General features: G+C 40.6%; 1 protein-coding gene across 1 annotated transcript in view; it reads left to right on the forward strand.

The window, feature by feature from the left end:
* The first annotated feature begins 2,884 nt into the window (after positions 1-2,884).
* MEGF11 (multiple EGF-like-domains 11) overlaps positions 2,885-25,135 on the forward strand; it is a 291,887-nt gene continuing 269,636 nt past the window's right edge. The window contains exon 1 of the mRNA XM_014946132.1: positions 2,885-2,980. The gene's annotated coding sequence lies outside the window, so the exon portion shown is untranslated. The remainder of the gene's footprint in view (positions 2,981-25,135) is intronic.

The raw sequence follows: 25,135 nt of genomic DNA on the forward strand, positions 1-25,135 counted from the left end.
TCAACAACTCATTCTGATTTATGAAAGAATCTAGCTAAGCTTGAAGATTCAGCTTAAGTTTATAGAGTTATAACTCTAGGCTGGACTCATTGAGTCAACAATAATAAGAAAAAAGCCAAACCATCTTTTTATATCTCTATTTGTAAACTGAATTTAAAAACCAGAACTTCTGAACTAGAATCAGTGTGGTGCAACCTAGTGCTATTTATACTGAATGTCTTTTTAGAGGAGGGTTGCATTTAAATAGAGACCAATAATAAATGAGTATTATAGTAGTCACCCTCAAATGTAAAACACATCCATAGCCAGATTCATTGACATTTATGTCTACTACCTTTCAAGTAGACAACCATATTGCAGAGAATACCAGAATTACACTTTCCAAATGGAATTACTGAGTGGGATGCAATTTTACATGAGAAAGAAGAGCTGGGCTGAATGCTTTGTCTCAAACACCTGTAAACAGTCATACAGCAGTGTAGCATCTTGGGGTTTGTGGATGTCCAGGGAAGTCGTGGTTTGACAGAACACTCCTTTTGGGATGTTTTAAAGATAACTCTGAAAGACAAAAAAAAAAAAAAAAAGACAAAAAAATTTAAGACTTGTTTTACATTCCTGTTCCATCCAAATCTGGCTGCCATCATCAAAAAGCACCAGAAGGCTCAGCTTGTTCTGGTTGCAGGAGTCGTCCGTGGGTGGCTGGGCAGCCAGCAAGGGGACGGGGGGGGTTTCAGCCATGCTGTGTGCCCTTCCTGAAAATTAAATGCTTATTTCTATTTTCCTCTGGTTACTTAAACCTTAAAAAAAAAAAAAAAAAAAAAAAAAGTCAAAAAACTTTTGTAGCAGCAAGCTGGCCTAATTTATTTTAAGCAGGCTGATTTTGTCTCCATGCATTTCATAGAGCATCTTACCTTTTAAAAAGAAAAATTGGGGATGCTAAGTAGTTCCCCAACTGGAAATTAGTGAGAAAACTGAGTCATAAACAATGCCACCAGTACAGAGCAACTGGTGTTTTTAATATTCTTATGCAAACAACAAAACCTAATTATCTTTATTTATTCAATGAATCTAGTTCAAATTTGATCTATTAAATTGTATTAAATATTGAAAATAATTTAATAAATAAACATTATTGCTAATTTATTATTGATATTCATTATTAGGATGTTTGTAAAAATAATTAGAAATAGGTGGGGAAAGATGGGGATGAATTCATCCCAGGTACTAGTAGTGCTGCAGATCCTGGTTATAGGTTGCCTTAACCAGAGCTAATGAAGAAAAATAGCTTTCTGGAGGTAGAGAGAGAGCAGAGAGCTTGGTCTGCAAAAAAAGCCAGCAGTCACTAGCACATTTATTCTCCACTGCCCCCTTCTCCTGGTTTGTGTGGCTGGTGCAAGGTCTTGGGAAGGCTGCAAACCAGGACAAGGCAGCAAGGGCAAGGGTAGGAACCTGGAGGTGCAAAAGCAGTGGTGGGAGCAAAGTTTTTTGGGAGGGCTGGGAGGTTGCAGGGAGTCCCTTATGGAAACAGCATCCCAATTCTATCCAAAGATAGATACCAAGCTATCTTTATCCATTTTGAAACTCTGCCATCACCTGCGGTCATGTACTGGCATGTTACCAAGAAACACACAGTGCAGGACAAAGGATTTTGGCAGCCTCATATGTACATAAAATACTGTACAATGTAGGGATTCATGGCGTGGCTGCAATGACAAAAAAAAGTTCTATTAGCCATTTTGGTAGAGCATCAAAAAGGAACTTGGTCTTACGTTTCTTACATACTGAGATGACAAAAAAGCAGGAACCCAGCCAACTTTATTATTCTAATTAGAAAATAATCGGTAATAGTGTGTAACACAAACAGAGCATGGGATTGCTGGCTAAGAGCTAAGTTGGTGCAGCTGTTCAAAGCACCGGTCATGAGCATGTTGGTCTAATGATTTTTATCATCCTACATTTGTAACTTCTGCTGCCTCTTTCAGGAAGAAGATTACACCCATGGGGTCTGGTACCTCTGAGCATCCAGTGGCACTGAGCCACCCTGAAAAGCAGCAGCGGCACGGTCCATTTGACAATACAAGGGCAGATGCTCTGGACGGTAGAGGATGCTAGAGAAGAGGTAAATTTTCCGTCGTGCTTTTCCCTGTCAATTAGCAACCCCTCAGTCTTGCCTGCTATCAGCTCTAGCCAGCTTCTCTCCATCCAGGGGCTGCTTTAGGCAGTCAGAGCCGCGTCTGTTTGCCCGTGTCTGCGTGCTCCTACAAACTGCCTGTGTGTCGCTGCAAACCCAGGCACCTTGAAACGGGTCCAGAAGTTTGCATGATCTCCCGCTAAGCACATCCCTGGAGTTTGAGGGGTCTCTGCTCTGGAGATCCCGTTCTTTCAGCTGCAGGAGGCAGGGAGACTTGTTTTTCTCCCTACCTCCTACCCTATGCTCAGCCGCCGAGTGTTTCTGCCTCGGCTACAGAGTTTGCTTCTTCATTCCCACATGCCCTGTTCGGGCGGCAACCTTGGGATGCCGGTCTGATTCTTCGTCCTTTTCATCTATTTAAGCATATCTTAATTGACTCGGGCGGAGAAAAATACCCCAAACACGTCCACAAACCCAAAGGCTTAAGGACTACATCTCCCTTCCCCCGATCAACAAATGGTTAAATAAATAATGAGATGTCAAACCAGCCATCACCGAACGAATAAGCCAAAAACCAGCGTCAGCGCCGCAGGAAACGGGAAAGTTTCTGGGCTCTGAAGCTGCACCCCGCGGGTATAACGCCAGAATCCAGGGGGAGCGGAGCGGCTGCGGGAGCCGGGGCTGCACCGGTGCGCCCAGCCCCGCATCCCGGAGCGCCCGCCCGAGAGATGCTGCTGTGACTTGGTTCTGCGCTGGGAAATGAACGGCTCCGAGCCCCCACCCCCGTCTCCTCCCTCCTCCTCCTCCTTCTTCCCCCTCCCCCGGGTCCTGCGGGGAGGCGGGTTTAAGGTGGGTCGTGTGGCCGCGGTAACTTTCCTAACAGAGCCAAAGAGGCGCCCGGAGTCCCCCGCAGCAGCATCGCCTCCCCGTCCTGGGCAGCGGTACCGCCGCCCCGCACCCGTGCGAGCGGCCCCGGCTCGGCCCTTGCAGCCCGGGGCTGCCGCTCCGCCGCCTCCCGCCGCCGCCTCTCGCAGCGTCGCGCTGCCGCCGCCGCAGCCCCGCGGATCCGGCCCCCGACGGCGGGGCTCCGGCCCCGGGTCCCGCCGAGGTAGGTGCGAGTCGGGACAGGGGCTGGGCGCTGCCGGAGCCCCCGCGTTTGCAGCTGCGGCCCCTCCGCGCCCCGCTTCTTCCCGGCGCTGCTGCTGCGGGGCAAGGAGCTTCCTCTGCACCCTCCGGCTGCCAGGGAGGAAGCCCCCTTCTCTGCTCCCCCTGGCACTGCCCCGGCATCCAGGGACCAGGCGGGGAGAGGCAGCTTCTCTCCAGCCTCTGTCCCTTCCCTCGATCTTTCTTCGGGTTCTCGTTGGTGATTTTTGGAAGTGCTGATCTAGGAGAGATGCGCGTGGGTGAGATCTTACGGCTTTATTAGGACTCTCCCCTGTTAAGCGCTTCTCTCAGAAGCCGCCCCCCCACCGCATGGTTTACTGGGGTGTCGTGTCGGCACGAACTTTCTTCTGGTTGCGGGAGGCAGATGGGGTCCCCGCCTGTCCCCGTCCCCGGGGAGCGGGGTGTCGGGCTGCGCCTCGCTGCTCGGGTGGCAGCGGCTTCCCTTCTCGGCACTTAACGGGGCTCCTGATGAAGAGGAGCTTTGGGAGAGGCAGAAGGGAGAAGTTGTAGGATGCGGCGTGTGAGTGATGCCTCCGTTTCTTGAGGCTGGGGAGCTGGTGGGATCTCACTCTCGCTGGTGCCACCCGCTGCTGCCAAACATTCCCTTCTTTTACCTAGCAATGACTCTGCCCCCCCTGCCAGGTGGCTCTTAACAAAGAGGGAGAAGTTTGGGAGCATCAGCTCCTAAATTCAATGCTTGGCTGAGATCCTCAGGTGACAGCAGACAGTTCTGATGCCTGTGTTTATTAACATTTGTCCGAAAACACTGGGCATCTGGTTGGCCCAGAGAGGTGGGCAGAGGGTTGGCATCTTGTGAAACCAAGGCAGCCATCTCTCAAAGTGTGATGGGGGCTGGAGATTTAGGTGAACCCTGTAATCTCAGAATACTGCAAAGGTTGGGGTTAGCCCCTGCCCTCCCCCTCAGCACAGAGAAAGTCCAGAGTTAACTGAAGGGAAGCCTGCAGTTAGTATCTTTGTGATCTCCTGGCTTAGATCATAAATATATAACATATGAATCAACGAGGATGTAGTAGCCTGTCTTCCGTATCCTGTCAAATGGGGGAGACCTCAGCCCCTTGGTCATGCTCGGTCCTGTATTTTGGTGATAGAAACCTCAAGTCAGGTGATTGGATATTATGTCTCTTAATTTCACATTAACAGGGTTAATGAATTCTGTGGAGATTTCTTCTGGGATATCCAAGTCTCAGTCCGAATCCTTCCTGTTGTGCTAAACTTCTCTTAGAGTGCAAGGCAGAGCTTTTCTGTCCCTTTCTCTGCTTGGACCTTCCTATGTGTCCACTTTGTTATTAAATTGCACAAGTTCTGCTTCTCAGAGTAACGTCTGATGGATGGATTCTTTGAGGTGTAGTGCCTTGCTTATGGTAGTGCTAAATAGAGGTGGGTAAACCAGCTGAGCAGTCTCACATAGGGTTTGGTTTTATGTGATTTTTTACAGACTGATGATCTGGTCTTTCAAAAGCTTATGAGCAAGTTTATGTTCCTGGGACCTGCCCTGGAGTCTATTAAAGTTAATGTGAGACACCTGAGTTGGCTTTGCATTAGCACAATAGGTACCGAGAAGCACATGTGATAGATGTTTGCAAAATTAGTTTCAGTGCAAGTTCAGGAGTTACTTGTTTGTGGGTAACAAGCTTTGGAGGCTTCTTTAGTGTTCAAACTGTTGAACTTAGTTTTCTGCTTGTTAGTATCTGAGTAAATTTGTTACGGAATTGTAAAAGTTTTATGGTGAAAGTGTTTCAACATATGAAACATTGAAAATGGTCATGTGATCATTACCCGTTTTTCAAAATAAAATGCCAATGTCTGTCTTTCAAGTCATCTACTTGATAAAATTCTGTAATTTTAGTTAAAAAAAATAATTGGCTGAGGTAAAATATACAATATTAAGAATGCATTATGTTTCTCCTTTTTTTTTTTTTACTTATTGAAAAAGGACTTATTTGATCTCTTTTCTATACAATTAAAAATACATGAATAGTTAAATATCAAATAGAAGCCAGTGTTCTCATTTAATAAGTTGCATGTCTGTAAGCATATTTACTATGAATGGGGCATTCAGCCATTTTTACTTTGAATAATCCATCGTGTCTTAAACACTAGGCAGCAGAATTCATACTTAAGCAAATACATACAGCAAAACTATAAATCTCTGAAAACAGTTAATTATATTGGAACAGTGAATGTACCTTCAAGTTCAGCCTGTATAAACTATTTCTCTGCAGCGTGATCACAATTCTTGCAAACCTTTTATCCTTGTCTGTGAAATCATTTCTAATTTTGTGCTCCTGCAAAGCATGTGTTTTGTTGTTGTTTTGAAAGCCATGTGGTTTGAGCTGCTATTTAAATATAATATTTATGATACTACTTTGGTTTTTTAGCTTAAAAAGAGAAGTGCTGCGTACCGTTGCATACTAAAAAGCTTCTATATAATTACTACTTTTTGCAGTACTGCTGTGCAAATCTCTGGGGCGGGAATTTAAATGGAGACTTTATACAGTTCACAGGTACTTTATATAAAAGCTATAAGCTCTTTTTCTTGAAAGATGGGGGCTGCAGGCATTGGGGAGTGTGGAAGTGTGGTGCCTGCGCTAGATTTTACATTTTAATTATTGCAACATGCATGCTTGTTGTTGGCCTTCGTGTGCTCCAGGTGCATAGAGGATGTGGTGAGTTCCCACAAGCTATCCATTTGTACCACTTTGGGCTTGAATTACCTCTTTACACACTTGGTTCTTATTGTCATTTTATGCAAATACATCAATTCTGGCTGCATCTGGCAGAGGAGTGCTGGGAGGCCTGGGGTTATGTACCCTGCCCCTCTCTCCCTTGTGTATCTGTGCAAAGGAAACTGACACTGTAAGAGTCAGAGTTTTATTCCAATTCACAGCCAAAGCTGCTGGGAATGTCCCCACTGGTGGTGATGGGCTTTAGACCATGCTGTAGCTGCAGGTAGGATTCAGGTCTCATGGTCATCTTAGATTCTCTGGGGTATCCTCCCTGCTCTCTACTTACTGGTCCACCAGCATTCAGTTGTCCTGTGAAACATATGTCAATCCAGTGCCCTATACAGATATCTTGGTTTTCCTAGAGTGCCTCAAATAGCACTTGGCATCTATGTTTAGGCAACAGAGTCCTTCCCCGAGTGTCTCACATTACTAAGAATGACTAATATGTAAAACCTGGGCTCAAGGAAATAGTTACAATTACTGTTGTGAATAAATGAGTTGCCCCTAGAAAGGGTTGTTCAGATGTTAATGGAAAAGATGTAAAAAATTCAACCTCATTGTTCTGTACTGTGCAGGCTTCTGTGCTGCAGTAGCGATCGGTACTTTTCTTTGCACAAAACTGATTGAAACCTCAGCGTGGAAGTTCTGTATGTTGAGGAAAGAGAGATGAAAAAGCTTGTGGAAAATTAAAAGAGCTACTCTCAAAGGAGACAAATCCCAGATAGAATCAGTTTTAAGGATTGCCAGATGAATTCTGCCATATGATACTTCTGTGATTCCTTTGAGCGATGTACAATTGCTGTATGCATATACAGAGGAGGAATTTTCTTTAAGAATTACAAAATGTGGTCCTTACCTTAGGAATTAATGATTATGTACCAAATTCATGAAGAGACACTATTCCATGCCCTTGGGAAGACCAGATGCGGTAGCTGTAAAACAGTGGGCTGCAGCCCAGAGTATCTAAGGTATTCAGTCAGGATGTCCAAAGACAAGTCCAGAATTCTTCAAGATAAGAGTATTTACAAACAATTGTGTATGAACAGTAGCGTGGAGCCCTTCAGGCTGTTTCTCCTGTCTGGCTGCTGCTCTAAAGGGAAAGTATTGAAATTTGTATGAAAGCTTCTTTCTGAGAGAGGGAGAGAGATACAAGATGAAGGTCACCCCTTAGCCTGCTCATAGAAATGCATCAGGGAAGAAGAGCACATCCATTTGCACCAGATTGCAAACGAGACCTAAACTGGTCACCCTAATTTTCCTTTGCAATAAGAACTGGCACTGAGAATTTCTCCCAGTAACAGCCTGACTATAAAGGCTAATGAATGAAGAGGCATGAGCCCGAAATCAGATTCGCTGCTAGAGAGATGCTCTGCCTGGAAGGGGAGTTAGACACAGTAGCCAAGAAAAAATAGTTCTGTGCTCTAACTTCACAGACTTCATTTTCTAGGTTTTTCAACCCAACACATTTTATGAGCACTCTGTAGTCACTCTGAAGAATACTTTAGAGAGTTAAAAAGGCACCAAAAAACTGTCAGAATATGACAGATTAAAGGTTAGCCAAGTGTGAAATTAGTGAATAAATAATAATTATTATTTTTAAAAATATTTTAATTTTACTGGTAGGTGTGAATAGAAGTGGATCTGGGTTCCCTTAAGTTCAGATATACAGCTGAAGTTTTCTTTAACCTTTTTTTCTTGGATTCCTTGTTAAGAACTAGACTTTTGCTAACCTGTTTTTGCCACAAGTCTTATGGTACATGACTTTTTTGAGAGGTTTATGGAATGTCATGAACATGTGAAAATCTGCTTTCTCTGGAAAAAAGGAGGTGGGGGAAAAGCTATAGGAATACTATGAGGCAGAGTATTGGAAGTCACAGTTACATCCTTAAGGGACCAAAACAGGAAGGTAAATTAAAAGCTCCACATGACTTTAGTTAAAGGATGTAACTTATTTCTATGTATTGTGCGGCTAGATAAGGTCATTTGGGAGCATATTCTACTTTTTCATAGGATTTGAATCTTTAATACTCACATCTGTTTTTAAGGCGAATACTTAAATAGTAAAAACTGTCATTTGATGCTGCCATTTTAAGAAACTTTAAAGGTTTTTAGTGGGTTTGGTACAAGTTCTTCTGCCCTTTTATTTACCAGTGTAGAACATGGAAGTGTACTGATGTAAAGCCAGTGTAAGCACGAGGAGAATCAAATTCTTTATCATGCTTTTATAATCTACTGAGTGAGGGAAGCATGGATGATTTGTAAGTAGTCGACTGGCATATGGTACCATTATGATAACATCATGTTCACAGCACTTTCCAGATTGATATACAACCTTTCCAAAATAAGCTTGGTAGAAAAAGAAAAAAAGAATGGAAAGTCATTTAGCAGCCAACATGCTTTTGGTAGCAGCATAGGACACTGGTAGGTGACTTCCCTGACACTCAGTTTGTCAAATGAGTTGTGCATCATAGTCTAGTACCCACTTGACAGGCAGTCACTCCAGAAAACTGCCGTTGCCCTTTGTACCTTGGGGTCTGATTCACACTTTCTTAATTCAGGGTGAAATGCTGCATTCGTTTTCATTCCATGCAGTCTTGGCGGAGTCATGGGGGTTAGCACAGGGTATAGAATTGGTTTCTCAGGAGGAAGTCCAGTATTAAGCCCTTTGTTAGCAGAATAAGAAAGGCTGGGGTTATCTGGGGATGGAGACTGAATAATACCCTAGTTCTGGATGGAAATATCCAGACTGAGATTGAAACTGTCTCATTGACATGCTGTGTCATTTACGGTTCTCAAGGAACGGGAAAATCATAAATATTCTTAGAAGCAGGAGCCTTGACAAGACAAACTACGGCACTATTTCACTATTTCAAAGGGGTTTTATCTACTTGCCTCAGCTAGCTTAATTCTATTAAAGAATTAAAACAATGATACTTTATATGTCATTATTATAGCATAAATTATACTTTTGTTTGCCTTCATTTAAATGTAAAAGCTGTAAATATCACTTTAAAGAAGTGCTGGCTGATTAATTTGAAATCGTATTAACTTCTGTGTGTTAAAATGGATAAGGCAAATCAAAACCATTAAAGTTATAACACCTACCATTTCTCAAAGTTAGTAAAAATGTCCAGTGTAGCAATGTTCTTCATCCCTTCTCCTCTTCTAATTTCCTTTCTTCTGCATATTTCAGGTAGGCATTTTATCAACCAAACAGGGCCAATCAGTTATTTTACAGATACAACTCAAGCATCAGAAAATTTACTTCTCAGTGTTATTATGCATTGCCTTCTACAAAACACCGTGTGACTAGTTGTTGTAGGTTTCCATTTCACTTGTAAAGAAAGGTAAAAAGACTAAAAACTTTATTGTAAATGAATGAATGAACAAATTTGAAAGTTTTCATTTGTAACTGAGCTTTAGTTTAGGTGGGATGGGTTTTGATAGCTCCAGTGTTAAAGCAGGACAGAGCTGAGCACGTATCTTACATAGAATGATAGTTTTTGCTGTTTTACTGTAAGCTTCCCCTGAATGAGGATTTTTGGCTGTAGCCCTAACTATTCCCAAGTAATGTTATGACAGAAAATACCATTATGTTTAGTTATGTAGGATTTTGTTTTGAAGAGCAAAGTACAGTAACTGTAGTCACTGACTACAACTGCTAATAAACACTTTTCCAGAAGACTGCAAAAATCTTCCAAAAAAGTACTCCAACAAATCAGTCTTCTTTAGTGGTGGTTAAGTGTAAATTACACTGAGAAGTTCTTTTGGTTTGGAGTCTTTGGTGCCATTATAGCTATCATTAATTATGTATTACCTGTTTGGAAGGAAAGACATCAGTAGCCTATAGGATGTATTTGCATAGTAATTGAGGATTGATTAGATGCAGTCTCTGCAGTGAGGGCTACTGGAAATAAGTCACAGAAATTACAACGGTGGTAAATTACATTTACAAAATATTCATTTATAGTAAATAACGATGGTCAAATATACAGAAAGATTTGTATGCTGCAAATGGAAGGAGACTCATTTGCATGGTACTGCCCGTTGCAGGAGAGGATCCATCCATTTGGTACCTAGCACTGGATTATAAACTCTTCAGGGCAGAAGTTGTGATTTATGTAAACTGAGGTCTGTTGAATGACAAAACACCATCTGCTGTTTGTGGTCAGAAGATAACGAAGTATCACTTAACAAATGAATGCAGTGGGTGCTCTTAACAGTTGAGGCAGCTGCTACGTCCGTTCCAATCCACAGGAATTTTGCAAAGGTTTATATTTCCTAATCTTTCTTTTTTATTTATATTTTACCACTTTGGCTGATAACGATGTAATTGCAACTTATTTCTCAAAATATGTTCTGTGGGATTGTTTGTGGATAATCTTGAGTTCAACCTGGAAACTGAGCTTGTTCTTCTTGCTCTGATTTGTAAAATGCAAAAAAATGTGGGAATTCTGAATAAGGAATAAACAATGTTAAACAAGAAAGGCCATGGAAAATAGCTTGGCAGGGGTCTGCAGATAGGAGTGATACAGAAAGTCACTTTTAAATATAGAAAATACCAAGAAAATGGAATATAATTGGGAAAATAAGCAAGAGGAGACAAAAGACAATGAAATAAAATTCAGCCACAGATAAAAGGCTCACTCAGAAATTTTTGAGCTAAACGAGAATGGTAAAGTGAGGAATCAGGTCTGTGCATGGTGTGCAAAATCCTTTTGCTTGACAGAAAGAGAGTCAAAGAGAAATAGTAGGATGCTGCTGCACTGATTAGTGTCCAGCATTTAACACTGATGCCTTTTAGATAATTCAGGCATCCTCCCCATTTTTTTTTTTAGAAGCTATTTTTCCCCTGCTCTCTTATTTTCCTGCAGGTCTTTCTTTTGTCTTATTCTCTGTAGCATTCTTTTAGGCTTTGTTTAAGGATTATGTTTTCCACTTGAAGTGCAGCTTGATAGAACATTAAGCAGAGGACAATTTTGGGGCCTGTGTTCTCTGTGTAGCAGGGAGCTAAGTTTAGGTTGGTTGTTCTGTGTGCAGGCATTTAAAAAACAGAAGACCTGCTTAAAATAATGCACACTGGAAGCAGACTCGTAGTTGTGTTGACTTTTGTAAAAGAAACATATTTGCACAGGTACTCTAGAATGAAATAGGCTCCGACTTCTATACACAACCAGTGTGCAGACTACTGAAGGAGAAAGCAAATGGTATTCTGAGCTTGCAAAAGTGCTGCTGTGGGGTAAATTTTAGTAATGTAGCACACTGTATTTATCTGAAGGGGTGCATAAATGTTGTTAGGATCTGATTGTGCTGTCCTGCTGGATTGTGCATGAAGCAGCACCCAGAAAGGGGAAGGACGGGTGTCTCAGTGCTACTTTTCCACTTCGTGATGGAACATGGCATCTGTTTGGCCATTGGGAACTCAACAAAAGCTCCTATCTGTGTGTTCCTACTCCACTGTGGCCTGCTACCTCCTGCCTGGTGTTCTCCAAGTTTGGCCGTGTCTGGCTTTAGCAGTGTAATCCCCAGCTGCCTTTCAGTTGTGGCTTTCCAGGTGGGGTTTTTTTGAGGATCTGGTAATCAACAGACACCTCACTGGTGGTTGGAAAAAATATGAGTTTGGGAGTTTACTGGTGACATCACCAAAGAGAATAAGTAGAGAGACTGAAAGGAATTCAACTTAATTCTGAAAGTAATACAAAACGAGGACATAAAACTCTGAAAGGACAATACTGGGGTATGTAAATGTGTCTTTAGGCACTTAACATTTCAAAAAGCTAGGGATGTAGTCACACAAAACAAGCGCGTGATCTTACAAAGCTCTAAGGATGTGGAGTCTCCATCCTGGGTGCCCAAATACTGTCCTTGGGCAACTGGCTCAAGGGGGCCCTGCTTGAGTCGGGGGCTTGGAGCAGATGACCTCTGGAGGTTCCTTCCAACCTCAACCATTCTGTGATTGTGTGGAACTGAGAGGAGTTAAATACTTAACAGTTGTCACCAAAAAGTGAACAAATGTACCCAGTACTTTCATGGATGCTGAAATGGATAGAAGACTTTAGTAGGGTTCTTGTTAATGTTTCTGTGTTGTTTTGGTTCTTCCTTTTTTTTTTTTTTTTTTTTTTTTTGTCATTGCTAACAGCATTATACATTTGTTAGCACTGGATTTACTTCATTGAACCCATTTAGGAACACTGGCTCCCTACAAAAAGTTTTTTTTTTTCCGCTTAGAAGTGGCTCTTTTCCATATTCTGGAATGCTTGTTTATTACATTGCATGGGGAAAAATAAAAAAGTCATATAAATTCTTAACTCTTGCATTAGAGTTCTGGAGAAGAAATTGTTTTAGTCTGTCTGCGTCAAAAGATCATTGTTAGGAGGCTGTGTTGTAAATGATAATCTTGACTACTTGTGTGTGAGAGTTCGTACCTCTGCTCTCACAAATGGTAAATTTTAGTAATGTAGCACACTGTATTTATCTGAAGGGGTGCATAAATGTTGTTAGGATCTGATTGTGCTGTCCTGCTGGATTGTGCATGAAGCAGCACCCAGAAAGGGGAAGGACGGGTGTCTCAGTGCTACTTTTCCACTTCGTGATGGAACATGGCATCTGTTTGGCCATTGGGAACTCAACAAAAGCTCCTATCTGTGTGTTCCTACTCCACTGTGGCCTGCTACCTCCTGCCTGGTGTTCTCCAAGTTTGGCCGTGTCTGGCTTTAGCAGTGTAATCCCCAGCTGCCTTTCAGTTGTGGCTTTCCAGGTGGGGTTTTTTTGAGGATCTGGTAATCAACAGACACCTCACTGGTGGTTGGAAAAAATATGAGTTTGGGAGTTTACTGGTGACATCACCAAAGAGAATAAGTAGAGAGACTGAAAGGAATTCAACTTAATTCTGAAAGTAATACAAAACGAGGACATAAAACTCTGAAAGGACAATACTGGGGTATGTAAATGTGTCTTTAGGCACTTAACATTTCAAAAAGCTAGGGATGTAGTCACACAAAACAAGCACGTGATCTTACAAAGCTCTAAGGATGTGGAGTCTCCATCCTGGGTGCCCAAATACTGTCCTTGGGCAACTGGCTCAAGGGGGCCCTGCTTGAGTCGGGGGCTTGGAGCAGATGACCTCTGGAGGTTCCTTCCAACCTCAACCATTCTGTGATTGTGTGGAACTGAGAGGAGTTAAATACTTAACAGTTGTCACCAAAAAGTGAACAAATGTACCCAGTACTTTCATGGATGCTGAAATGGATAGAAGACTTTAGTAGGGTTCTTGTTAATGTTTCTGTGTTGTTTTGGTTCTTCCTTTTTTTTTTTTTTCTTTTCTTTTTGTCATTGCTAACAGCATTATACATTTGTTAGCACTGGATTTACTTCATTGAACCCATTTAGGAACACTGGCTCCCTACAAAAAGTTTTTTTTTTTCCGCTTAGAAGTGGCTCTTTTCCATATTCTGGAATGCTTGTTTATTACATTGCATGGGGAAAAATAAAAAAGTCATATAAATTCTTAACTCTTGCATTAGAGTTCTGGAGAAGAAATTGTTTTAGTCTGTCTGCGTCAAAAGATCATTGTTAGGAGGCTGTGTTGTAAATGATAATCTTGACTACTTGTGTGTGAGAGTTCGTACCTCTGCTCTCACAAATCATTCTGGTTAGCAGCGTGAAGAATGCAGTCTTAAAAAGTTATGTCACTTCAGGTAAATTGTTAAGCCACTGTGAGAAAGATCTTCTTATGAGCAGATACGATCCTCATTTAGAACATCTGAGCCGCTCGGAGCAAGTGGTGCTTGAGTGTTTGCATTTTGGACTGAAACCCCAGCTGCTAGTCAGGCTCTGCAGCGATCAGCCTGGACGTCTGTGTATGAATTAAAACAAGTCTTGTGTCGTATGTTTCCTGTCATACAAGAAAAGACATATACTTTTGCTAAAAATAAGTATTTTTTTGCATTAGTGTAATAGCTTGTTGTTCATTATGTAGGAATTCCTAATAGACAGTTCTCATCTAGATAAAACTAATTATTCAAAGGCATCAGATAGGAGGCTGTTTGGAAGTAGAATAAGGTGGTCTGCATGTTGTTCTCTATACTGTAATATTCTTTTGTTAATTGTACACAAGACATATTTTTGGCATACACTGTATAGATTTGATGTAGCCTCTGTGGTGCTCACTGGTGTATTGTAACGAATTCACAACTTTGCTGTATGAAGGACATCACTTTTTATTGTTTTCAGCCTCTCTCAGAGCTGAGTTTCAAATCTGAACTCAAAAGTCCACAGTGATGGGAAGTGCCAGCAGTGGGGATATTCAACCGCGCTGAGTCTTGCTGTTCTTTTGAAGATGAGGCTTTCATCAGAGATATGTAGGACAGTAAGTTTTTTAGTACTTTAGTGCAGCTTCTTTGGATGTCTTTACATAATATATAGGCCTTCATTCTGCTTGGGACCTTTGAGCACTTCAGTAAATTCGATATTAAGTAATAAATGTTATGGTTACTCTTGTTTATTGGATAAGTCTACTGCCAGAAAAGGACATGTTGCAGAATCAGGAGAGGTGAACCCTGTTCTTGGCTTAGTCAAATATTACCTCTAATACCAGTGCCTGCTACTTTCTGGGAATACTAATGCTCCTGATATATTTTTTTAATCTTAACATATTTGTAGAGTGCTCCAAGATCCCATGCAAAGTTCTTGTGAGTACTGTATGCAGTCCTAGGTGAATTAGTCTTGTGTTAGTTAAAGGTGATGGAACAGCTCATTCTGGATCTCCTCTAAGCACATGGAGGAAAAGAAGGTTATCAGGAGTGGTCAATGTGGATTCACCCAGGAGAAGTCATGCTTGACCGATGTGGTCGCCTTCTACAATGGCATGACTGGCTGGGTAGATGAGGGGAGAGCAGTGGATGTTGTCTATCTCAACTTTAGCAAGGCTTTTGATGCTATCTCCTGTAACACCCTCATAGGTGAGCGTAGGAAGTGTGGGTTGGATGAGTGGACAGTGAGGTGGATTGAGAACTGGGCAAATGGCTGAGCTCAGAGGGTTGGGATCAGTGGAGCAGAGTCGGGTTGGAGGCCTGTAACTAGTGATGTTGCCCAGGGGTCAGTACTGCATCCGGTCTTGTTCAACATATTCATCAGTGACCTGCACATCTGGTCTTGTTCAACATATTCATCAGTGACCTGGCTGAGGGGACAAGTTTGCTGATGATACACAACTGGGAGGAGTAGCTGATACACCAGAAGGCTGTGCTGCCTTCTGTAACATGTAAATTCTGTGAAAGTCACATTTAGATCTATGTTCCCTTAGTCAAGCCGCTTCCTCAAGATATATGCTCTGCTAATCAATACCCAAACAGGAAGAAATTGAACTTGCAAATGATGAGGCACTCCTTGGGTTTCTCCACTTGCTCCCCAAAGCTTCATGTCAAATACAGTAGACAAATCTTCACGTCTAAATAATTCATCTGCAAATGGTGGCAACAAGAAGGGGAGGGGGGAAGTTGTTCCGTGCTAAAATACAATAATGCATTAAAATTAATCAATTTCCTCCTGCTGGGGAACAATCATTTAGAAAACATTTTAATTACCAAAACTGAATAATGGGATCAGTATTTTTGAGAAAGTTGGATTCACCCTACTGAGCACTGGAGAATCCTCTTCACAGGAGCCTGTAAAAACATTGCTGTTTTCAAGTTGCTACTTTCAATCATAATACTTCTGGGGAGAAATCTGATTTTTTCACAGCAGCTTTTAAGAAAAATGTCGAGTGGACGACAGGCATGTGTTAACTGTTCTGTGCCCAGAGCACAGCTTTGCCTACACTCTAGCCTTTCTTTGTCTTTTTTTCTTTTGGATGAGAATTTATTGTGCATTACTTAACATGTACCTGAAGTCAAATTTTCAAGCCAAAGTGTTTGGCTGCAACAACAGACCATGTTGTAATGTAATACTGTAAAAATAGCATTCTTGTGTCTGTATTCAGCCAGGCAATGATAGAAACTTGCAGAAATAAGACAAGCTGGTCCATTCTCTTGGCTAGAAGTGATGTTTATGGCTATTACATTAGGTATAACGACTTTGACTTTCAGAATTTGCCACGGAAGAGCCTTTTTCTCTCTTTGATGCATAAAGATCTTGGTCTCCAGCTCTGGTTTCATGGACATTTGTCAGAGATCTGAATGTTAATCAGAGAAATGACTCACTAATTGTAGAGCATATGGTGACCCCCAAGGAATAGCCACTACCTGGCCATCTGGGAAAGTTGTAGGAGACTGTAATAAGAAATTGTGTTTGTAGCAGGAGTTTCTTCACATACATGGGATATATTTTAGTCTAAAACGGTTTATGTTACTTATAATTTTTTTCTCTTATTAAACTGTGGAAGCATTGCATTCTCATTAACGTGGCACGGCAGGCACAGAGTCATGTTTGCTAATTTTCCTTAAGTTGCTGTGGGATAACACTCATGCAAAAGTGTGGCTGATGCTGTTTAATATCTGAAATTTATCTGCAAAGCCCTCTCATCAGTCTTGCAACTGAGGCGACGTAAAGGGTCTCTGTAAGAATACATCTCACAGAAAGATGACAGAAAATGTTGTACAGCACATGTTTATACTGAGAAGTGAGATCTGGCATGAGAGTATCTATCAGTAATGGGAGGGGAGCCATTGTTTTGCAAAGATGTATTGTAACTTTTCTTCACCAACACGGGCTGTTGGTCAGGAAAATAGTTAGTTAGATGGCTACTTGGGTGCCTGCTGAAAATTTAGTCACAATAAAGACAAGCATACACTTAATAACTTTGCCGAAGCTGCCCTGTATGAATTTCAGGAAAATTTACATTAACTGGGGTCTCCAGTGTGTGCTTAGATTAAGCTTGTTCCTCAATACTTTGCTGATTCAGGATGTGAAGTTTGCAAAGAAAATGGAAATAGATTCACCGAGAATGATGTAAATCTTTATGTTCTCAGTAGGGCACACAGGCAAAGCTGAATATCCTAGTAATAAAAGTACCTTGTAACTTGTAGAATGAACAAAGTTCCCCAAATGGTTATTACAGGCCGTATTTTCTGTTTTGGTTTATTGAAATCGAATTACTGAGAATTAAGTTGTATAAAAGACATTTTCTTTTTTATTTTCATAATTATTCTGTCACCCACATAAAACTTTTTTTTATCTTGCAATAGTCTTGGTTGGTACTGAAAATTGCTGTAGGATAAGTAAAACCAGTCTAATTGAGATTCATAAATCCACTTTTTAACAAGTACAATTAGGAATAGTTATTAGACACCAGCTGGAAAACATTAGGGATAAAAATTTACCATAGGAGGTTTTTTATGTGTTTGAAACATTGTTTGATACCAAAACCTAAATTAGATCACCAGAGAAATGAACCTGCTATTTAAAATCTAATTTGTACACAGAAAGTTAATTCTGAATATTCCTATTGATAAAAATTTTATTATTAGGTCTTGTTAAACTGCCTGTTTTTAATGGAAGTCTGACTTTTACAATGCTTTTCCTATAATTAAAATATGAGAAGTAGCAACTTGATTATATTGAATGCATTGTGTCCAGTGACTGTGTAATAAACCTCGGTGCTAGTCAATTCTATTCTCTATTATGATTTTTGAAAGTATAGAGGTTTATTGGGCCTAATTCCAAGCTAATTCAATTCAAAGGAATGGCTCAGTTGGTGCATTTTGGATTAACATTTTAGGAACCTAAGCACAGACTTTCAAACATATTAGGGTCTGACTTGACACCTGGGGTGACAGTCTTGGGGAATTACTTGTTTCCTGTCTCCCGGTGAGGAACGCGACGAGGGAGTGTAAGGACACAGCAATGGCTGCGTTGGGTGAGGTCAAAAAAAAAAACAAAACCAAAACTTTGGAGAAAACTTACTTATTAAGAATTTATGACTATTTTTCATTATTGTACCAAGGAAACGATTCAAACAAATAATTTATGTTGGCTATTTATAATACTCAATCACTGCTCAATTATGATATGTGGAAAATCTTTCCACAAACTTTTGGTTGAGCTTTCACATTACTCCTGGTGAAATTAAGGCTTTATTTTGGAAGTGCCGTTGCAACAAAGAGAGAATGCTTTTAGCATAATTGAACTGAGTGTCTTAAAACAGCATCTCATCAGTCAACTTTGAATTTTTTTCTTCTTATTTGTGGTTAATTATATTTCCCGCCTGGAAAATTGGACAAATCAATGTAAATAAAAGAAGTTTGTTTTTTTATTTTTTTTTAGGATAAATAGGTAAACACTCTTAGCCATAATAAGCCATCTGTGAACAATACAAATCAAGGATGTAAATCCACTGCAGTCAAATGTTTTACACCATTGATAAATTTGACTCATTTATTACTCATCTAATTAAATTGCACACGCAGAGCAGGCAGGAACGTAACAACGAATGCAGATGTCAAATGGGTATTTAGTGCACTTCTGATTAAGATCAGCTAGTTTACATCACACTGTGTTGATTTGTTATGATCAAACAAAAGATAGAAAGAAAACGATGGAGCCAAATTCTGTTCTACACAAATTTGAGTTTAAATTTGAGGAAACTCGGTGCTTTTACTGGGGTGGTGTGGGTGGAAATAGCAGGAAAAGAGGTCGGGAGTTGTCAGGTGCTCTCTCTGCAGCACTTTTTGGGCCAAAAGATGCTGGTGTTGAAGTTGATGCAGTGGCAGAGCAGTGGTACAGGGGTGAGTGAGGGTCTCTCTGTGGGACACCAGGGGGTGTCACCAGCCTGGGGACAGCAGTTGTGTGACAGAATCCAGTGGTGTGTGGCGTTCATGGGGTCGGGTCAGTGGCACAGCACTTTGGAGATCAGAGCTCAGGAAGACCCCAGGGAAGCTGGTGGGAAAGGCCAAACTGTACGTGAATTACGTGACACTTTATGTTGAAATAATCTGTGTAACAACACGCCTGTTGAGGCAGACAGTTGAACTTTTTCAGTTTCCATCTTATTTGAGCAAAACCCAGTCCCTCTTTTGTTCATCTGTTTTTCAAATACCTGCAACGACAATCAGTTATTTAGCGGGTAGGAATTAGGCTTTCTCTTGTCTGTCAGTTCACTCCTACAACCTTTTTCATTGTGAAATATAAGCAAAGGGAAGGAGCATCTCTGTCTTCTCTTTGAAAGGTGGTTGGTTCCAATGTTGCCACGCTCTGGCTTGCAGCAAAGGGAGGGGAAGTTGGGTCATCTTTAGCTGGCTTTTGTCTGTCTGCATGGATAAATCAGCTAAAGCCATAGACTGAGTGACACACAATTCACAAGGAGGAAGAGTGCAGGACAGCAAAGAACTTGTTTATCAATTTCTTTATTTTTTTTTTTGTTCTGCCCAACTTTACGAATTGGGTTACCAACTAGGAAAGTGGTTTTATTTGTTATATAATCAAACGGGTTTGTACTCGGGCCAGAGCCATTTATTTGAGGCAATTAATTACCATTTGTTATTCCTTCCAATTTACTTTTTAAAGAATTGCATTGCCAGGGGCGTTCTGTTTTTGGCAGGACTAGCAGAGTGCCACAATTGGGGTACAGGCATCCATATGTGTCAAATCCCTGCAGCAGCCTCCTGCATTCCTTGTGGAATGCTCTGAAGGCAGTTAGCACAAGGATAAATACCCAGGAAAACCGCTGCTTGCCAGGAGTGGAAAGCAGAGATGCAAAGACTCTGCTCATCAAGCCTATCGCTGGCTGCGACTCCAGAAAGTGGAATTCTAAATGTAGAGTGTTTCTGATGGCTTGTACCACGAAAACTGGCGTTTGGAAGTCCATCCAGCTGGCAGGCAGTGTCACAGCAAGACATCTGCTGCTCCCAGTCCACCCCATCCATAAATGGGCAGATACCTTAGAGGGATCTTTTAGCTCAGCATCAATCAGAGCAATAGGCCAGAGAATGGAATGTATGTGATTTAGATGACTGTGATGAGTGTTTAAGAAACAATGGCAGGCTTCAGAATATGTGGAGATAAAAGCAGTAATTTCTGGTGATTGTTTTGTTTCCTACATGCAGGAGTATCAAGGAATCTAGTGGGATTTCAGGCCTCTTGATGACTCTGAGCTGTGACTTCTTAAGAGTGTAGGAGTCTCCTTGGTTTACTGGACTAAAGCAACAGTCTTCCTCTCTGGCCCTGCAGCCACTGAAAAGCAGATTGCTGATAAGAAGTTTATAATATTTTAGTTTATACTAGTATGTTCTTTTAGAGCTAAGAAGCTGATGTAATTCAACAGAGACACCATTAACTGCAACAAATTCAAACCACTACTGTAAGAGAGCATGATACTCATCCTGTGATTTGATTTTGCTGCTGTATTCTCAATCTGGTTAGGAGATAACTCGATAACATTTTCCAGTCAGCTTCCAATTAAATACAAAATCTTGGTTCAACTAAATAACTTTGAACTTAGAAATAGCCAAAAATATCCTCCCCTGAGTTTCTTGTGCTTGGAAGAAATTTTGTGCCTCGTACGAGGCCGTGTTTTATGCCACTGGTGAAAGCATTTGCTATAACTTTGTGTCAAAAATACACATTTTAAGTCCTAATTTTTAAGCTTGTATTTTATTCTCCTTTTTATATGAATTCCCAGTCTATTACTGGAAGTTGTACATATTCAGAAGAAGTTGTACATATTCCTATACTGTTTGTGTCTCCAGGTACTCCTCCTTCCAGTGTGATGGCACCTGTGTCCCACACACGCCGGGTCCCCACTCCCCCGGCGTGACAGTGCTCTTTACAAGTTAGATTTTGTCCTCATCTACTTTGGTGATTTTATTACTTCACTGAGTTATATATAATATGACTCCAGCCTTAAGCAGGCCCCGCGCTGTCTGTCTGACAGCAGGGCTTGTACCTGGGTAGTGCTACACATCATTGTACGTCCCCTCTTCCTGTGCTTTTCACCTGTCAGTCTCTGTGTCTGTCTGTTCCTTCTCCCTTTCTTTCTCAACTTGGATATAACATTCTTCCCAAATCTCTCTTTGCTGTTTGAATCCACTCTCAGCAGCATTTTAGTAGTGTTGTGGGACTGGGATTTTAATTTGGTTTGTAATATGTGAATGTCAGGCTCCTTTTACTACGTAGCAGTTTAAATGATGAGACGAAATAGAATCCCCCTCAATGCTAGTACCCTTGTTCTTTCACCTGAATGACTGAAATGCCTGTAAGCCACTACTAGAGTGACAGAAACAAAGGCAAGCATTAGTACATCTGCCCTATTTATGAACTAGTTAGAACTGCAGTTTATTGACCATTCAAATAGCTTTTGGTGTAAGATTTCAGGTGGAAACGTTTCATTACTGAAGATCTTGCTCTTCTTTGGAGTTACAATATTTTTTCCCCCCTGACACGGCTTTCATTTTATTACAAACTTTATCTGAATAAGCAAATTCAGCCCAGTATAAGACATAAGGTCTCTTCTTGCTGTGGCCAAGTTTACATGCATAATTCCTTTTCATGCATCAATACATCAAGAAGAAAATATGCCACTTGATGCTCTCAAAGCCTCAGTTTGCATATTAAAAAATACATTGCTGTAGCAGGTGTACATGTGTGTATCTGTTGTCAGAACATGGAAAAACATATTTTCAAGTAATTTAAAATACATTAGTTAAACCATATATGGGTGTAATTGCTGGCTGTATAGACCCTCATATTTTTAGGAAACAATTGGTTATTTGGGTATAAACGTAGAACTGCCTGACAGGATGAGCACATCAGATTTACTTCATTTATATCCTCTTTTGAAAATGAGGACACATTTTGTAGGGATAATTTAGAATGAATTATGTTTGAAGCATGGTCTGAAACTTTGGAATGCTTTAAATGATGCTGTCCTGTTCATCATTAAGGACTATTTCATATTGAAATCCGCAATTATATGAGAGAAATCTTTGGGAAAATTGCACTCTTGTATAATTCTTCAGGTAATTAGAAGGACTGTTCTCAGGTCTGTGAACATGGGAGTTTAGGGAGAAATATTAATGCCACATGAAATAGACACACGTACAAGAAGCTCTGTGTGTGCATGGGTGTGCATCTATATATAAATGCAAATATTCAGTAAACTTTATTTTCTGAGGTTTTGCTTCCATGGGTATTTCTTTCATTTGGTATGAAATAGACACACACATACATACAAGAAGCTCTGTGTGTGCATAGGTGTGTCTATATATATAAAAATGCAAATATTCAGTACACTTTATTTTCTGAGATTTTGCTTCCATGGGTATTTCTTTCATTTGGTTAAAGAAAGGCCAGTGTTTTCCTGTATTACCAACAAAAGTGTTCATCGTAGGTATATATTTAGATAGGCAGAGCAGGTGTTACAGCACACATGACAGCAAGTGAAATATCAGCAGCTTGGTTTAGATCTTTGGGTCAGTATTCAGATTATAAAAAAGGTAATGGGAGTCTTAGGATTAATGTAAATTCCTGTGTCTTTTTTGAAGCACATAGCAGAATAAAAAACCCCGAACCACACCGATACCTAAAAGTAGCCTATAGGTACCAAACCATTTGCAGAAGATGTAGAAGGAGGATGACAAAACTGGAGATAGAAAAAGGGAATGGAAAAACTATAGAACATATATATTATTAATTAATATGGGAACCCTTATGGAGGGAATAATAATTCAGAAAACAAAAATGGCATTGTTTTTAGATGTGGTTAGGCTACCTGATACAAATATTTGTATTTACTGATAGAGTTTCTACTTCATATCACTCAATAATTATGGGAATAGGATGTATATTCTATGCCAACTCTCTGTGTGTATTACAGGTGAGAATCAGGCTATTCATTTGAGGGGAGCATATCTTGAGCACAGGCAGAAAAAATTATTGAAGAATATCACAGGAAAGCTAATCATAGTCACAGAGAAAGCTATAAATTAATTACTTGAGCTGGCACTGATCTTACAGGTAAGGGAATCACTAGAGAGGATAATTGCAGCAGCTCATCCCAGTCAAAACTGTGTTCAGAAGTATTCCTCATACTGGCCACTGGGTTTATTTGGAGAGAGAGGAAAAAAAAAGTTGGCTCATTTCCACCAATATCCATACTGTATCAGTAGCCATTTTTAGATTAGGCATGTTCTTTGCCTTAACGACATGTTCAGGCTGTAGAAGGGAATTGCTTGTGAACTGTAGAGGGTCAGCTCATGATAATTTTTATAGGAGTTTCTCCTTTAAATATTCTACAGTGGTGCTTCTTCATTTTGTCACCTCTTTGTATATGGTTGCAAACATTGTATTTTTCATTATTGATGGTATAATGTATCACATCAGACTGCATGTTGGCTTTAAATTTAATTTTAGTTCTACTTATTTAGAGACAAAATTTGGGTAAGTGTTTTTGTATTTATTTTTTTTTAAAAAACTTCTGGTCTAGCATTTGGAACTCATAATTTTAGTTCATATTCTGTGTACACAAAGTAATACCAAGGTGTGCATATCAAATACAGACTGGATTGTGAACCTTGTGAATTCAGGTGCAAACCCAGTAATTTAAATGGTTAGTGCTGGGTTGCAGTGGGGTTTAGAGACCTTTTTAACATCTGTGTCTCCTCTAGTCAGGAATTGATGACCTTTGTAGTGTGCTTTTCTCAAGCAGCAGAGTATTGTTACAAAGGTAAATTTGCCCATGACAACCTCGTTAAATAATTTCAGATCAAAGTGAGAATATTTATATCACAGAGCTGTGCTATGATCTTGAAAATGTTTGATACCAAAAGCTACTTCTTTAAAGTTGCTAATTGCATTAGGTTAATATCTAAAGCGTTCTCTATCGCTGTCCCCTGAACTCCACACCCAGTAAGTTTTTGTGGAAAGAGCCCTCAAACACTTAAAGGAGGAATGTGACACCCAATGTTGTACAGAAATAGGCCAAAATATCTCTATCTGAAAGATTTTATATTCAGCTGGTGGATTTACATTATTCTGAATTAGAGATAGATGCCTCTTGTGACGGGAGTCACTGCAGGATGTTTGGTACTGACTAAGGAGGCCGAGAAGGCAGTGCCTGGTTAAGTCAGTTCTTTGCTTCTCCTGCTCTTGATGGAATGTCATTCAGTATCAGATCTTTATTCAGTTCATTGCACAACAAAGATTGCACTATGTTGTTTTGAAGCATCTTTTTTTCCTGGGGCAAATATACCACATTCTGTAGAACTGGCAAAAGCTCCTGTTTTGTCCACCTCTCTAGCTAGCAGGCCTTGCTCAGCCTACCCTCTGCTGGTTTCCAGTCTGGCAGAGACACACCATTGTTCTGTTTTGTTTTACAGTAGAAGCCACCTGGAAATGCATTTGGTGAGAACAAAAAAAAAATAGCCAAAGCAATGTGGATATGGAATAGCAGGCTGGATACGATACGAATCTGAGATTGGGATGAGACTTCAGATAGGATGTCCCATGAGGATTTTTATCTTGAAACAAGGATAAAAGAAATGGGTTTAGTGGATCTTCATTTATATTGGGGCAAAACTTGCACTGAGGCAGCAGCTCAGGGGAAGAAGCATAGAAAAAAAAAATAGAGGAGAGTGAGTTGGTGATTTTTTTTGTTTGTTTTATCTTCTTCAGCAGGTGTTCTCAGTCTTATTCCCCATTCCAAAATGGGAGATACTGAGTCCCAGATTAGCCCATACAGAAGGGCCCAGTCTGAGTGACTAAAACAAGAGTGTGAACCCTGAACAAGGGGACTCTGCTGGGATGGATTTTTTGGCAATACTTTGTAAATTGCAGGTCTACAGGAAAGCCCTTAAATGTGTGTTTATTTTTAATTAGACCTATAAAGTCCCATTGATTTCAGTGGGAAGAGTGCATTGTAAGTTGAGTTCCTGAAGTGAACTCTGATGTATACAGCATCTCATGTTAGAGACCTTTGCAAGCTGAGCCTTCTGAAATGGCAAGGAAACAGAGAAGATTTGCAAAAGATGTAGCTTTAAAATCACAATATCTCAACCTGAACTCAATGATGGCAACTGCATCATGATGCTGCTACCCAAAGCTTCTCTATCCTGTGTTTCACACATAGTATCCAAAAACCAGTTACCCAGGACCTGATCTACCC

Source organism: Calidris pugnax, unplaced genomic scaffold (assembly GCF_001431845.1).
Source record: "Calidris pugnax isolate Ruff unplaced genomic scaffold, ASM143184v1 scaffold134, whole genome shotgun sequence".
Taxonomy (NCBI): Eukaryota; Metazoa; Chordata; class Aves; order Charadriiformes; family Scolopacidae; genus Calidris; species Calidris pugnax.